Source organism: Equus przewalskii, chromosome 17 (genome assembly GCF_037783145.1).
Source record: "Equus przewalskii isolate Varuska chromosome 17, EquPr2, whole genome shotgun sequence".
Taxonomy (NCBI): domain Eukaryota; kingdom Metazoa; phylum Chordata; class Mammalia; order Perissodactyla; family Equidae; genus Equus; species Equus przewalskii.
The window spans coordinates 57,413,574-57,430,718 of record NC_091847.1 but is presented as its reverse complement, the minus strand read 5'-3'; the positions used below and the strand labels follow the sequence as shown (position 1 = coordinate 57,430,718).

Genomic DNA, 17,145 nt, shown 5'->3' with positions numbered 1-17,145 from the left:
TATTTGCCTCCAAGTGCAATCCAAGGTGTTGACTTGGGACTTTAAGGGCCCCTTCCCCTTTCCCTCCACCTTAGGTACCTGGAGATGCCAATACTTATCTGAGCTCAGTAGCAACCACGCTGTTCCCAACTCAGGAGGGCAGGGCACTGGGAGCTGGATGTTTTTCTCTTGGAAGACTTTGGCCTCTGGAATTTCCTGCCTGTCCCAGTCTGCCAGAGCCCCACCTTACTGACCTTCAAGGACTCATGAAAGACTTGTTTTCAATATAACCTGATGTTCCAGAAGAGACCTTAAGACCATAAATTTTTAAAAGACAACTTAAAGCAACTGAAGCCATTACCATAGCTCATGTTCTTCCGGGTTATAATGATTTAATTTTGGTGCTTGCTTCCTATAGCTATTTCAGATAGGGTATGAAAAAAAACATACTGATAAGTGTCTATGCTTAGTGATGAGTAAGTGAGAATGCCTACCTGCATGTGAAGATATTTAGATTCTAAAAATACAAAATTATCTGACAGATTAATGCTCCTTCTCAGCTGGAACCTCAGGCACACCGGTACCTGCAATAACCCTAAATTCCAAGATAGGTAGTAGACACAACCTGCTCCTTTAGGAAGCTTTAAGATGCTGTGCATGTGTGTTTGTCAAATCTCAAACCCACCATGGAGAGCGGCACTGGCTTTGGCTGGGCGCTAAGATATTTAGTCTGGATGATTACGCCAGGACATTAACAGATGCTGGCTTAATTATTGATGGAGTCAGTGTCAATCTGAGAAGAGAACCAAAGAACAGTATTTTAAAATCATCTGGTCAAAAAAATCTCTGCTGTATAACGCAGCCCTTGACTTGTCATTTATTACTCTGAACTTCTCCAGCCAAAGAAGTAATCTCAGAAAACTGCTCTTCTAAATTATTTTTCCCTTCCCCTTAAATGTCTTCTTTCCAAGTGCTCTCCCTTTCAGAACCCAGCACCCTGGGTCGGTGTGCAGTGTTTTCAGAAGATGCCCTACATGGGGGTCACCGATGACATCTTTTAGTTTTGCAAACTTAAACACGGAAAAGAAACCCGGAAGAGCCGGAGCCCCCACCCTCGAGCCTTCCAGATCCGCGGCGAGGCTGCGATGCCTTCAGCGCTGCGGGCCTCCCCGACACCGCCAAAAATGCCCAGGCTCTCGGTGTGGTCTTCGAGCCGAGAGCCGGTCAAAGAGGAAAAACAAATAGTTGGTCTGACGGTCTCCAAGAAGAGAGTTTCACTCTGGCTTGACCAATATTTGAAAGATCCGCCCCACCGCGCCGCTTGGCATCCCGGGTTCGGGACCTCTGCCGTTGCCAACAATCTTTTAGGGACCGGAGCCCCGAGGACGAGGACCGCGAGGAACCCCCCGGGCGGCCGGAGCCTCCTCTCCCTCGCCGTGCGCGCACGCCTGGAAAGGCGGGATTTAAGGGCGGCGATGCTGCGGGAGACTCTGCAGTGGCAACGAGCCCCCGAGCGGTCCCGCCTCATTCGCCCCAGTGTGTGTGCCTCGCAGGTCCCTGCCTAGTAAACCGGCACCAGCCTCGGCGCGCGGGAGTGGCGTTGGCGTGTCCAAACCCCGTGGCGCTCGGCCAGGCCGGCGGGCCCGGCGGGCTCCGGGCACACCCCTCACCTGGGCGAGGCAGGGCGCGCAGGCGCTCAGCGCTGGGGCCGCGGCCGGGAGCCTCAGCCCCGCGCCCGCAAGAGTTGACAGTTCCGGGGCCGAGCTGTCGCCGGCGCAGCCGCCGCGGCCCCCGCCCGCCCGGGCTGCAGCCGATCGCCGGAGAGCGTCTGCGCCAAGCCCAGCGCAGCCCCGGCGGGACGCCGCAGCCGCCCGAGCGCGAGCCCCACGGCCCGGCCGGAGGAGCCGCTGCCCCGCGCGCCGAGGTAAGCTCCGGGCGCCCAGCCCGGCCCGGCCCGGCGCCTCCGACCCGGGCGCTGCCTGCCCGCCCGGCCCCCGCCCGCCTCCGCGGGGCGAGGAATGGCCCGGAGCCCCCTCCCCAGAGAGTTTGCACTTTGTCCGGCGGTCCCACTTGTAGAGGACGCCGCCCAGCCGCCGCCCGCCCGGGCTGTGCGGCGAGGCTCCGTGAGCCCCTGGAGTTAGGAATAGGTCGTGGCAACCAGAGGAGTGGAGGAGTCCCCAGCGTGTGCTCCTGGGCTCGGATTCCCGAGCCCGGAGGGGAGAATGGAGAAGGGGAGAGGACAAAGAGAGTGCCCCTCTGTGGTTAGCCGCAGTGCCTCCGCCTCCTGGGCTGGGAAGTTTGAGGCTGGACGTCTCTGTGTTCCTTACAGAGAAATGGGTAGGTTGGGGTCGAAAGTGTGGGAGGAAGATAGTAGTCGAAGCTTGGGGTCCCCGGAGAGTTCTGCAGCTGAATGAAGGTGAAGCAGGGACGGTGAGGCAGAAAGAAGGTCCCCAAAGTTTGCGCTTGCTGGGAGCCCTAAGGGGGTGCCTCGGCTATCAAGCGGTGGGTGAAGGTGTCGGCGCAGGATGTGAGGACACTGTGGGACTGCGGAAGGGACGAGGAGAAGGGGAGCGGGAGGACCATCTGCTTCGCCACTGTTATTTGCGGGGGCCCGTGGGGAGAAGGGAGAGCTGGCAGGACAACGCTTCCCCGAATGCTTCCCCAGGCTCTGGAGGACAAACAGTTTTTATGGTGAACCTGGATGGGGAGTGTTGTGGTCCTTCAAGGAAAACACATTGCCATCAAGCCCCCCGCCCCCATGAGTACAAAATAAACACAGTTTTGGAATGCTCTCAAAGTTCTTGGATTAGGGAACATCGTCTTCATTTTCATACAGAGATGTGGTTTGCAGTTTTTGGTTTTTGCTTTGCTTAGGAGCGTCACACCAAGGTGAATGCAAACTTTGTTAAGATGTAGCGAAAGATGCTCAAAGAAAAGAAATAAAATGTGTGTTCCAGGGTCCAGCCTAAAGCTTGGAAACTGGCAGCTTCCGAACAATGCGTAAAGGTTAGGAAATGCATTTATCAAATTAAAAAGACGCCTTTTCATGAAGTCAGTAAGCTACATCTTAGATAAAGTTATTTCGGGGCCTGATTTCACGGGTTTTCAGAGAGTCCTTTCATCTTATTTTGATACCATATGTGAATTAAGAATTTGCCACCCCTTTCCCTGTAATAAATACATGCCCTTAGAACGCCAATTCTACAAGTTCTGTTGTTACTTGAGGTTTTTAAGGTGGAAAAATTGTTCATTTGGTCAAAGTGTTGATTGTAGTTCAGGTTCTATATTCTTATTAATCAAATATTTGTGGCTTTATAATTTACGGTGCTACTCATCTCCAAAACTGATTTGAGCAAGCTTGGAATGAAAACCACAAATCAAATAGCTATGCTTGTAGATCTTGACCTTTCTTGGATGGATTCGTAGTAAAATGCTTTTGAGAAGGTGAATTCTCCTAACAAAGGAAAAATTACCATCCTTTCTGGAATCATCCTAGTGACATAAATGTCTTGCAGTATAGTTCCTTATGTACTTCATTTGCACTATAATATTTTACATTACATCAGTAATGATCTCTTTATAGAAGTTTAATGACTGCTAAGTAGCATCTATAGTAAAGAAAACAATGTTGATATTTTACCAACATACAGATTCACAGAGCAAAAAGAGCACAGTGAACTTAATGTATCCTCTTGAACTGAGGCAGAAAGGAAACCAAGGAAGGTGTCTCCTCTCCAGTCAAACCAGAGAAGAAACTGCCATTAATACTTGTCACACAAACGTGGCCAATTAGTGAGACCTGTCAGCATCTGGAGGATAACTTTACGAAGTCTAACCATTATTTGAGGCTCTATCAATGTATATCAGATGCCCTCAGCATTTTCTTTTTCAGACTAGTGACCTGGCTCAGAAAAAAAATCCTGCGAAACAAACACAGTTCCCAAAGGTGAATGTTTACATAAAATAAGGCTGTATGGAGCTTCCCCCATGGAAGACACAAGAATCTTAAACCCTTGGACACCCTCTCCCATTAGATTTTTTTTTCCAGCTGAGTTTGAAGATACCATTGCTTGATTTTTAACAGCAACAATTTATGTTTAAAAGAACAAGCAGTTACTTTATATCTCACAGGAGTGACTGCTTTATTTGTGAGAATCTTTGCTCATAGAAATAAAGAGCAAAATAGGCTTCTGCTGCTCCTATAAGATCTGATGTCTTCGAAGATCTAAAGAACAATGAGCGCGTTTGTCCCAATTTCCCACTGCTTTTTATTTGCTTCTGGGTTTTTCTTGTGACGCCCCTCCTCCACTATCTCCCTGTCTCTATTTGGCCACCTACCCCACTCCTGTCTGTTTCCCATGTCTCAATATGGTCTTTTTAGCCTACCACTTTTTTTTTTATTCTGCAGATTTCTCTTGAGGCTCTTTGCTTTATAGATGATCTCCTTTTTGCTCTTTTGCATGTTATTTTTTATCAGTGGTGTCCTTTTATTATTGCTAGATTATTTTCCTAAAATGACATTCGTATCTCTACTTTTCCTCCTAGATTTCATGTTGACATTTTAACCACCTACAAGATGGCTTTATATTACTCTTAGGTGCTTCAAGTCTGAAAGATCTAAACTCGAATCAACAGCTTTCTCCTTATGTGAACAGAGGTGATTCTGTCAGTTTCTGTATTTCTCCCAGTCACCCAGGCCCTCCCAATATATCTACTTTCCACATGTAATTCACAGATAAGTCTCACAGACTCCATCTCCACGATGCCTCATGTTGCCTGCTTCTCCACTTTTTTATTCCCATGGTGACTGTTCAGACTTTTTCTCTCTTTTCGGAGGCTACTATGATGTCTTCCTGACTAGTTTCCTGTCTCAAGTCTCCCGCATTTCCAATCCCATTTTATACTTGGTTTGCAGAATAAGCTTCTTAAAGCAGAGCCAACCCCAGTCACTGGCTAATAAACGTTTCCCCAGTACCCTACCAAATTATGTACAGACCTCTCCTCGGACATTTAAGACCCTTTCAGTCCAGCCCCGAAGTAACTCCGCATTTTTCACTTTGATCTCATAGATAAATTGATTCACTCATTTATTAATTTATTCAGAGAACATTTGTCTGCTATATGCCAGGCACAGCTGTAGGTAATAATTTTAGAAGCACCTATGCATTGGCTCAGTATGTTTCAAATTTTATTTCTCAGTGGTGAAATCCACCGTTAAGATATAATCTTACGTGGTGGAAATGGGGCCCCAGCAATGCCATCGGCCTCCCCTTCCTACCCTTAGCAGTCTCTGAGGCGTCATTGCAGAGTCATGAGTCGCCTTGAAACAATTAAAAAACCACTGCTCTAGGCTGAAGGCAGTGTTCCCTCAACACACAGCAGGCCTCTGAGTTCTGCATCTTTGCTTTGCTTATGCTGTTCCCTCTGCCTGGAACAGGCCCTCCCACTTCGCCATAACCACTTCCACCTGTCAGAGCTGGTGCACTTGCTGCAAGCTTCCTGATCTCCTCTGAGCTCAGCTTTTGCTCTTCCAAACCCTGTCACATTTTGCTTGACCTCCTCTTGGAGCACAAGGCATCCTCTTCCTCATACATATGTGATTTCCGCATTTTTCCCTACAGGCACCGCGCCAACCATGCCTAATGTCAGGCCTTCATTTCATCAAATACCCAGCTCAGGGCCTGGTATATCATGGGGCATCAACAAATAATTTAATTAGGCTGAATTCTACTTCGTTCTGTAGTCCCAGCTTCCACCCGCAATAGCTGGGTTTTTTTGTAACCCTGCAATTTGGTTCCTACAGTAGAGCCAGGGCTTCTCAAACTTGAAAAAGGATCTAAATCATGAGACCTTGTTAAAATGTAGCTTCTGGTTTGGCAGGTTGGGGACGGCCCAAGATCTTGCATTTCCAACAAGTTCCCAGGTCATTTGAAATAGCTGATACTCGAAGTAGCAAGGTAGTAGATGGTACTTCACCTCTGGCAGTTTGAAAGTTTCTGGCAGTCCCTGCCTCTCTACCAGGTGATTTTCCTACGGTTAATGTTTGCTTTAATATTACTTTCTCTTTTGCAAGTAGTTTAGGCCTGGACATGCTTCCCAAAGCTGAGGGGAAGGCGTGGTTATTCCCTTGCATTTTCCCCTTATTTTGCTGATGCAGTATTGCAATGGCCAGTTCTGTAGCTTTATCTATTCCTTCTCATTTTCCTGTTATTTTCAGATTGTGGCTCTTCTCCTTTCTCGGTCTGCTATGACTTTTTTCCTTTCTTTTGCTCTCTCTGGTTCTTGCAGTTCTCTTCAGATGCCTTATGCCTTGGCTGACTCCTGCCCCAACTGTTTTCTTACTGCTTCCAAATTTTTCCTAGGAAAGGAGCACCGAAATAGGGCGCAGGAGACTCCAGCTCTCCTTCTGCCTTTACTGCTAGCAGGAGATGTCGGGCAAAGCTGCTTCTTTTCTGGGCTTGCCACTTCTAGATGGAGGATGTAGGTCACACAACATGCTGGGTCTACTCCTGCAGTAAGGCACCCAGTGGGATGCTCACCTGGGGTGGAAGGAAGGAGCAGGCTGGGGGAGGAGACAGGCCTTGGCTGGCGACACTGGTGGGGGTGGATGCCCCCATTCAGTATTTCCATTCTAATAAGCAATTTGAACTTTTGTTGTTCTCACACTGCTCGGAGAAAGACTCATATGTATGTTTTTTAATTAAAAAAATTTTTTTTTGAGGAAGATTAGCCCTGAGCTAACATCTACCACCAATCTTCCTCTTTTCTGCTGAGGAAGACTGGCCCTGAGCTAACATCTGTGGCCATCTTCCTCTGCTTTATATGTGGGATGCCTACTACAGCATGGCTTGACAAGCGGTGCCTATGTCTGCACCCGGGATCCAAACCGGCAAACCCCGGGCTGCAGAAGTGGAACATGCAAACTTAACCGCTGCACCACCAGGCCAGCCCCAAGAGTCATATTTTTTTATGAAAACACCTATTCCTTGGCATTTGTTAATCCAGTTGTTTTCAACCCTGGATTTATGCTAAAATCACTTCAGGAGATTTTTAAAAATATATAGTGCCATTCTTGGCTCATCTGGAAGTCATGATGTAATTTATCAGTAGTTTTAAATTCTCACCAAGTGATTCTAATTTCCAGGCTGGGTGGAGAACTGCAGTACCTGGTCTGTAAAGGCCATGTGGGGTGCTGGTTAAGAACATAGCATTGTGCTGAGTCAAACCCTGACTTTGCTGCTCAGCAGCTTTGAGAACTTGGGAAGGTTGCTTAACTCTTTGGATCTCCATTTCTTCATCTGTGAAATGGGTTGACTTGGTTGTTGTGAGGAATATGTGAGAGCCAGCAGTGGAGAAGTGTGCACAATGTGGTTGTTCAAGAAACAGCGGCAGTTGTTTATCATGATAATCCTCCTATTACAATTTCTACCCCCTGGATCACTTACGGATTATCTTGCCTCAGCAGAGTTAACACTCTCCTCACCCTCTGTTCGGCTTAAAGATGTTCAGCACAGTATCATCAGCTTGAAAAGAAATTTATGATTATATTTTGCAAAAGTCAGGGAAAAAAGACAGCAAATAGCATATATATTAATAAAAACCAATCACCCTTTTATTTTTGATTCATTTGGTGCCACATCAACTCTATGATGTCATAAGTAGCAGAGATGGATTAAAATGCATATAAACTGATACAAAAAGATGACCAGGATTTCTTACCTACCTCATGAAAGATGACTTAACTTTTTAATGAAGACAATTCTATCATCAACAAATAGAAAGGATTAAAATTCACGGGTCTAAGAGACATTTTATTTTGGAAATAAATATGAATGTGCTAAGCATTTACATTTCTGAGTTTATAATGGGAAATGGAATTTAAAAATGAAAAAGCACACACAGAGACATATCCTGTCCTATGCAAGCTAAATGTAATCAACTTTTTCTTCTCTTTTTGGCTGAGATTCTAGAATAACCATTATTCTGGTATGCTATCATTCTATCAGCAAAGCAAAGTTTGGATGAATGGCCATAACCAGTATTAACTGAGGGCCCACATCCCTTTTTTTTTTTTTTCCTATACACATCTGAAAATAAATAAAAGGGGTGCTCAGTCATTCCAGTGGGCCTGGCATAGGACCCAACCATGCTTATCATGGGTTTCTGTGCTGATGGCCTTCGCGTGTGAAAGAATTGCAAGTGGGCACTCTTTCTCACCTCTTTCTCTTGGAATAAATATTTCATTTCTGCATTATTTACTTTTTGATCAGAAAGAGTATTTTTCCATTATATCTTTGCTAATGTTTATTTTCCATATTGTGATGTGTACTCTTTTAAGGCAGTTAAGAAGATACTATGAAACTTTAAAAAAGAAATTTTGAGCTACACTAAGAAAAGGCCCATTGTGAGAGATGAGTAGCTAGTTCTTCTAAATCTTTGATTTAAAATACTCGTGTTAAGAGTGTATGAAATTCTGCAGGGAGCTGTGATTTTTGACGTGTCCTCGTTAAAGTGGTCAGTCTGATGGTTACTGGATTATGTAAGGTTTTCAGAGTCCAGAGGCCTGGACTCGTGGTCAGCTTATTCTGGTTGCAAACTGGGATTTAGATTCTAATTCATCTCAGGCTTAATAGATTGCTATTTTTGTGAAATATCAGTTAGGGAGAAAGAAATGACTACTATTCACTCAAGGAAAATCATTGTGTCTTTGGGGTTAAAAGGGATCTTTGTGCAAAATCCTCATTGATAAATTAGAAAAATGAAACCCAGAGAATTTGAAATTTGAGTCCAGGCAAGTTAAACATTACAAGTAAAGAGTATAGACCTTCTACTGCTATTAACACTAGAATTTAAACTTTACATAGAAATTGGATGGACCCTCTGATGTCCTTAGATTTGATACTTTAGAGGTGGGAAAATTTTTCCTCATAGACCTGGGGAGAGGTATTACCTTATATGTTATGAAAAAATGTAATGCTGAGAATGAGTACAAAGCATAAAATGCCATTGTATGTAAATAAACATAGCTGTATATAAGCACAGGCATTTTGATTTTACATATGTGAAATATTCATATATATATATTTTTTTTCTTTTTGAGGAATATTAGCCCTGAACTAACATATGCCACCAATCCTCCTCTTTTTGCTGAGGAAGACTGGCCCTGAGCTAACATCTTCCTCTCCTTTATGTATGGGATGCCTGCCACAGCATGGCTTGACAAGTAATGCGTAGGTCCACACCTGGGATCTGAACTGGCGAACCCCAGGCCACCGTAGCAGAACGTGTGAACTTAACCGCTGGCCCACAAGGCCAGCCCCTGAAATATTTATATTGTAGTAAATTGGTCATTGTACATGGTCTTAAATAATTTCTGGAAATGATGATGAATAAATGCATCTCATGCCCTGCATGTGTTGCTCTATTGAAGATGGGAAGTGGTACAGCCTAATGGTTGATTTCCTATTCCAGAGTCAGACTTTGTGAAGGCAAATTCCAGCTCTTCTACTTGTTAGCTGTGTGTCTTTGACCAAGTTACTCAACCTCTCTGTGCCTTAGTTTCCCAAGTCTAAGAGACAATGAGAGAACGATTCATAGGATTTTCAGGTAAAATGACTTAATACACATACTTAGCAAAGTTCTTGGTACCTACAGTACTAATAAATTTAACCATTATCATACATTATACAGGTTAATAATTAATACCAAATACCTGATTTCTTTGCCAAGAGAACTTTTGCAACTCTGACTTTTGAGCCTTCAGCTTGAAACTTACTTTGTACTTTTCAGTTATGTATTTTTATTTTCTCATCTACCTTTCCTTGTTTACTTTAGGAGAACAATAAAGTGAAAGGGAAAATAGAGGTGTGGAATTGTAAACATTACAAGGACTCTTGAAAATTTGTAACCATGTGTAGCACAGACAAATTTTTAATAACAAAATATGTAACTTAGGCTCTAGGATTTTGGGGAAGACCAAGTGGCTTCCCATGTATCTTCTGCGTGAATGTGCTTTATGAACTCGGTATACATGTGTGAACCTGCAATGTCTGGAAGCTACCCAAATCAGAAAGCAATCCGGGTATAGCAACAGCTTATGTAACTAGGGTCCATGTAACCAGGACCGACTCATTCAAGGACGGCCTCTTCTCAGGCAGCTGAATTAGAGTTGAATAGTCACCTTGATCCTCCTGGGTTCACGGGCATTTGATTTAACACCTGAATTGCATTCTCTACGTTGGAATTTAGACTACAAAATAATTAGCCAGAAAAAGACATAGTTGATTAGCTACATGCAATAGTACCACAGAGTTTAAGTCCAGATATACCTAATTACTACACGTATCGTTCTTAATGGTCAATCTCACTTCTAGAGGAGTAAAATCATCAAGACTCAGAATGTGGGGGTTAAAATCTTAGTCTTGTTCCTCTTTTGCATGCTCTTCTCCTTGTGTCCCATGCACATAGTCACCAGGCTGGTCCTAAAAACGTCTCTGGTACAGTGATTCTTGGACTTCAGCATGTAAAAGAATCCCCAGAGAGTGAGCAAAAAACTCAGATTTCTGGAATTCACCCTTGAAGTTTCTAACACCAGGTCTGAGGTAGGACCCAGTAATCTAAATATTTTATCTAAAATTTTATAAAGTATCCCAACTGAGTCACAGACCACACTTGGAAATTAGCACTAGCTCTCTAGAGTGGCACTAGCTCTCAACTCAGGGTGCATATCAGAATTACCGTAAAAGTTCAGTAAAACAGGCCAAGCTCAGTTCCTCCGTGCCACATTAACCACAGGACACTCCCTCTTTAAGCTGCTCTGAGTCACCCGTGTGGAGCCCGACGTGAGAATTCTAGAGAACCAGGCTGTATTCTCTCATTGACAACCCACTGGCCCCTACCCACAGGTTTTAGTCCACCATGGTTCTCCATGGCAGTGTGAACCACTGGCCGTCTGCCTCTGTATCCTTGTAAGCTCACTTGTGATGTTCAGATTCCAGGACCCAAACCTAACCCTGTAAAATCTAAAAGGAAGTGGCAGGAGGTGACGTCTTGGCTCCCCAGATGATGATTATGCCCTGATGAAGTTCTCTAGCCAGAGCTCTGTGGAGCTTCGCCTTTGTCTGCATGACTCACAGCTTCAGACAGGCCCAGTGGTTGTGGGAACCACATCGCCCGTAGTGGCCATACAGCCGGTACGGAGACCACCATGACTGCTGAATGTCAGCAGTGTCTCTTCCCTCTCACGTCTCCAGGCGTCTCCTTTCTCTGCATCCCGGGAACAGCCATTTCTCCTGTCCTTGTGGTTTTTTGGTGGGAAACACAGGCTCCTTTCTCTCTTGTTTCTTCCAGTCTTCCTTTTCCACAGCTGCCAAGCAGAGACCCAAATGACTGTGCCACATGTACAGATGTGATGGCGGACATTCAAATGCTGCTGTCCTGGCAGAGAGACCCCGTTAAGCCCTTTCACATCCTTGAAGTCCTCCTTGCCTCCCTGTGTATAGCTTACATAAGCAAGGTTTAAATTTGTCAGGAATTTCACAGATTCTCAGATCTGTTGTCTTCCTCATATTGCATTGGAAAAGGAATAGTATGTACTCTTGGCTGGTGTGAGGAAAAGGCCACCTGATCTTTAGAAATATTTGATTTCTTGAAATTGTGTTTCTGAATTATGGAGAACTACAGCAAGAAAAATTGTTTACTGTGTATGTGTGACAGTTCTAAGTGTTCAGGGTTTGTACTTCAAATGACTTGAAAATGCAAATTATAGGATGTTTTAGTGTTGCTATATAAAATAATGAACAAAAAACATTAGAAATGATTATTATATTATGAACAACTCTATCACTGATTATTTTAAAATCCAGCAATAGTGTTCTACCTTGATCAATAGTGTTCTACCTTGTTAAATCACCCTTTGTTATCTATAAGACCTCAGAGAGTGATTGAGGGTAAGGTGGCATAAAAGTCAACAGTGTAGCGTCTCCTCATTGCAAGGTCGTGTCGGGATGGAACCCTGCATTCAGCCTGATTCAGCCCTCCTAGAAGTCAACTTCTTTCCTCAACTATAAGAAAGGCTTACTGACAACTGAAAGAGCAGGGGTTGGTGAAGGTAAGTGATTAGCAAAAAGATATACCTCCCTGGAAAATGATATCACCAATCAAATTAGATGTGAGAGGGAATTATGCGTATAGGACAGAGCAGTGTCAGACCTAACGGATCTTCCCAAGAGATAATTACTGGTCACAGGGCAAGTTTATTTTCTAACATTACGGAAAAAAATTGAAAAGGCAACATCTGAACTGTTCCATTGGGCTAATAACGGTGCTTGTTTGAGAGGCCCTCCATGGGATGGATTTTCAATAGTCTCTGGGGCCTGTGCTTAGTTGGGAAGGTCGTACCGCTCCAAAGGCCTCTCAGACTAGCCCACTTCTTTGCTTCTGTCAAGCCTTATTATGAGAAAGTGCGCACTAGGAGCATGATTTCAGCACTGGTTGAAGCCACTCTAAACAGCCGGGCATGAAAAAAGACACAAAACAGAATCATTGTGAATCTCCCCAACCCCTGCAGCCATTGCTTAACCACCTTTTGCAACAGGTCGAGGCATGTGTCTCGCCTTCTGGTGTCAGATAAGACAGCTTTGAACAGACATGGCTACTGCCTGCAAACACTTGAAGGTATGACGTGTGGACAGAGAAGCGGATTCGTTTTGCTGAAGTTCCAGCAGGCGCCGCCAGGTTCAGTGGGTGGGATTGGAGGGAGGCAGCTCAATATGAGAGAGGACTTTCTAACAATTTGAACTATCCAATAATGGCCTTGAAGTTTCATGCTTGCTCCAGGTGAAAGTATGTGACAGATGAGAGGATCAGCCACCAGGACCAACATAGAAGGAAGTCTGACGTTGAGTGGGAGCTCGACTGGGCTGATCACTACAATCTGTCTTCTTCTTGGCATTATTGATTAAATAATTTGAAGGGTGACTGTAGGCAGGGAAGGGGGACAGATAAGAAAAAAGGTAGGTGAAGAGGTGTCCTAGACTCCTTACAAGATGGAAGAACAATGACTTCATCTTTTTTTCCTCAGCTTTTTAAGCACATTACACTTATTGAGCAACTACTATGTGCCAGAACATCATCTCATTTAACAGCCAAAAAGCACAAAGCCCAGTCCATTCCCTCTTAGCCAAAATTCTTCAGGTGTTTTCCTGCATCATCAATGACTTCCCACAGGCTGCCCAACGTCCCCCTCATACCTGAGTGAAACTCCCTGATAATCTTTGCTTTGTCTATCACTTTATCTGTTTCCCTTACAGTGCTTTCAGTATTAGATCATAATAATGCATTTGTAATGATTGTGTTGATTTTTCTCGCCAGACTGTAAGCTTTTTGAGAGCAGACCCCTTGATTCACTCATCAATTTAATGACTATTTGAATATCTGGCAAATAATGAAAGCTGCTGTTTGTGGCTGAATATGTGGTTGCCCTCCCATCACACTCCTACCTCAAAAGGAGTCCCTGGAATGGCTTTTTCCTCACGTTAAGGAACTAAAAGGAAAAATACTAGAATATTCTTTCTCCTACTGATCCTACCTTTCCAGTCCTGATCGCATCCTAATTACATTTGCCATTCATTCTATTTCAGGGGAAGGGGGGAAGGTAGTGAAAAGAATGAGAAAAAAAAAAAAATCCTTGAAATTAGAAAAGGGAAAACTACCTCTCGTGTAACTCGTTCATCAACCTCACCAGCTGTGTACACTTCAGCAGCACTAGTGGTAGGATGAGGAGGAAATCCTGCTCCTGATGTTAACCAGCTGAATGACCCAAAACTAGTCCTGTGACCACCTCATTATTTTTCTCAGTAAAATGAAGAGTTTGTCTAGATGATTTTCTGTGGCTCATCAGGTCTGAAATACTGTAATTCATAATATCTTTTCCCTTTCGAGATTTTCTGAAGTCCCTTTCCTCTACGTAGTATTCTCCTGAATAACCAAGAATCCAGAATGATGTTGAGAAACGAGGTTGGGAGGTGACATTAGGATAAAACTCTGTTCTTTGTGCTCTGACACATCTGGATCGAGTCCCTGCTATATGGCCTTCGGCAAATTGTAAACATCACCAACCTGATGATCCCGCTCCTGTAAAATGGGCATAATATTCTGTATCTCATAGGATTGCAAGAACTCGAAGAAATAATGTATATGAAGTGTTTATCCTGTGCCAGAAACATAATGAACGCTTGGAAGATGATAGCTACTGTTATTTAGAAGTAGTCCCTTCTCTCTTTCCTCTTTTCTTCAGCCCCTGAAAGACAGCCACAGACACGGAAGAAGTGTCCTGGGCGTGGGTTCTATTGTGCTCTTGACATCATTTCTCGTCCGTCTAGAATTAGTATAGGGCAGTCGAGGTCCCTTCCTGCTGAGGCATTCTGCTCCTACATGTATAATGGCCGAAAGAACAATCCATTTCACAGTGATTCGGAATATATTTGTTTTAACATTTGCATAGAAGATGTGAATGTTACTGAGGAGACGCTGGAAGTGGATGCGGGGTCGTCTATCTTAATACCATATAATGTATCACACCCAGATCAAGATTCCTTTATTTGAAAAAGCTTTGAGTGAGTGACGGTGACACAGCAGCTCCCGAGTCTGACAATAAATAGACACCTTATAAAAATTTATGAAGTTCAGATTGTAAAGAACAGACTGCACATACCGAGTAGTAGCATTTCTTATTAAAATAATTTCATCTTGAAGTCTGTTGCCTCTACATTGCCTATAATAGAAGCTCGCGCTATGGCTAGATACCTCGACAGCCCGTAAACTTGTATATGGTCCTTTGAAAAGGGATGATAGTTTTACAAGATGTGATTTTCTCATCTCACCAAATTAGATTATTTGAGATAGCGTCTCTGGATGTAAAATTTCAATCCTGAGTAAATCTGTGCCTCTGAGACTCTGTGCAGCCAGCTAGCAGAGTGGAAATGGAGCATAATAAATCTGCCCTGAGCCCATTTCTCTTCACACAACTCCATAATTCATTCTTTGCTTGGTACCCATGACCAGTTCTTCGCGGCTAATCAGTCTGCATCCAGGCTGCCTCCTTTCATGAGCAATAACTTCTCCTTGGTCCAGATCTCACCTCTTGGCATGCTCTACTGCTTACAGGCTTCTTTTTAGAGCTGTGTGCCATCGTGGACCCTGGATCCAAGCTGTTCCTGATCCTATGGCAAGCAGTTACTCTAGTTACATGGTGGCCTATTTGTTGCAGTATACTTTTAAAAAGATATTCCTTTTAAATGGATTAAAATAGCTAACAGCATCTCTGGGGCACATCTGTAGACCCAGTGAGTATTTCAGTTTTTCTTTTCTGAGTCTCCTCTGAGGGGATAGAAAAGGAGTGACCTGCTACTAAAGCCACATGTTTCTTTATTCCAGTCCCTTCCACTTCATCTATGAGGAATGCTTCTCTGTTGCTCTGTTTCCTCGGGTTCAACATTGCTTTGGTCTAATGGCACCACCACTCTCTGCTGCCACAAAACCAAAAGTGGCTGCAGGTGACTTTCAAGGAGCTTAGAAAGAAAGAAGAGTTTAGGGATATTTCCTCCAAGGTGGAGTAGAGGCAATCATACTGAACTGGGAATTTAACACATGGTTTCCAGTCCTGTTTCCACCCTTAATTATTTTTGTGGTATTGGGCAAGGAGTTTATTTTCACCAGTCCTCACTTTTGTCGTGTGAAAAGCAAGCAGGTAGTAATGGAAAAGTTTTAAGAGAGAAAATTCTATAAATTCTGAATTATATAGACATGGAAAATTGTCCTCTCCTCCTCCCTACAATTTAAGTCAATAACTTAGTGTCTTGAGACTATGTTAATGGAACCTGGGACTTTGGAAGATGAGTTATCAAGAGGATTGTGTCATCTTGCAGGGTGTAGCGTAGGGGCCACTCAGAAATAACTTTGTGTGGATGGCCAGGTTATCAGCTGTACAGGGCAGGCACCTAGAGCAGCAGTGTGGTGCAAAATGTAAGAACAGAATGCTCACCGGGACACAAACTGGCAGCAGAAGCAATGGCATCCAGTGTGTTGATTTCAAGAGAAGAGTTATTGTTACGTCCACCAATGATTTTCAAGACTCTTAATTTAGTAGCTCCTTAAAATTTTTTTCAGAATGTTCTCACCTGAATTTATTCATTCACATTCTCTTCAACTCCCAGATCTTGCCTTGTTTTGTAGAGGAGGAAACTGAAGCATGGAGAAGTTACCTAATGTGCCCCAAGTGGCACAGCTCAGTAGTGGCAGAACAGGACTGGGGTCTCACCGAGGGGAGTAGACTCCCAGCTGCTCAGCGTTGGTCCATGGAGCGTCAGCAGCAACAGCATCTCTTGGAATCTTGTTAGAAATGCAGCATCTCAAACCCTACCCCAGACCTTCTGAATCTGAGTCCCGTTTTAAACCTCTAGATGTTTTGTTTGCACATTAAAGTCTGAGGAGGCCAGTCATGGAGTGGAGTCTCTGGGTTCACTGAGAGGCTGATCTGCAGAGGGAAACATGCCCGAGGCACCTCAGGACAGTTTGCTGGATTTTATATGTGAAATAAAAGATTTTTTACCCCCAAAGAATTTGAGGGGTTATTTAGAACCACACAAATAGATAATCAGGAGATAGAATGCTTGCCTCAGTTAAAGGCTTTGAAAGTTATCTCCTGGACAAACTCCCTTCTAATATCACCACTTTATATCAGCAAATTCCTATTTGCAAATATGTAACTATAACAGGACAAGTGGGCAACATATCTGATTAGACATCTGAGTGATTAGGACAGTTTAAATTAAATCTTGTACCTCTGTTTCTGAAATGACATCAGGATTATAAGGCTGTTGGACACTGTAAGTTCCAAATACTGACAATAATCATTCTAGATATTTTACAAGAATATAGCTTTAAAATGTAAGCATAAGAGTAACTGGATAACAGTGAATTTGGGACATAAACATGCTCTAATTACTATTTTGATAGTCAGCAAGTCATTAACTCCTCCAAGAAAATGACTTTCCACAGTCAACTAGAAGTGTGTATTCAGTCACTACCATGTACAAATATGTCATTGGAGAGAACATTGTCTAAGAAGAGAATCTTTGACATGTTCCTTTTGTCTTGCATCATCTT

At 43.7% G+C, this 17,145-nt stretch overlaps 1 protein-coding gene across 8 annotated transcripts in view; it reads left to right on the top strand.

Moving 5' to 3' along the window:
- Positions 1 to 1,505: 1,505 nt before the first annotated feature.
- ZNF385B (zinc finger protein 385B) overlaps positions 1,506 to 17,145 on the top strand; it is a 385,687-nt gene continuing 370,047 nt past the window's right edge. For 2 of the 8 annotated variants that reach the window (XM_070581605.1, XM_070581593.1), the window contains exon 1: positions 1,656 to 1,903. The gene's annotated coding sequence lies outside the window, so the exon portion shown is untranslated. Of the gene's footprint in view, positions 1,904 to 17,145 lie in introns of all 8 variants that reach the window. The other 6 variants (XM_070581599.1, XM_070581604.1, XM_070581606.1 and 3 more) reach the window with 6 other exon arrangements.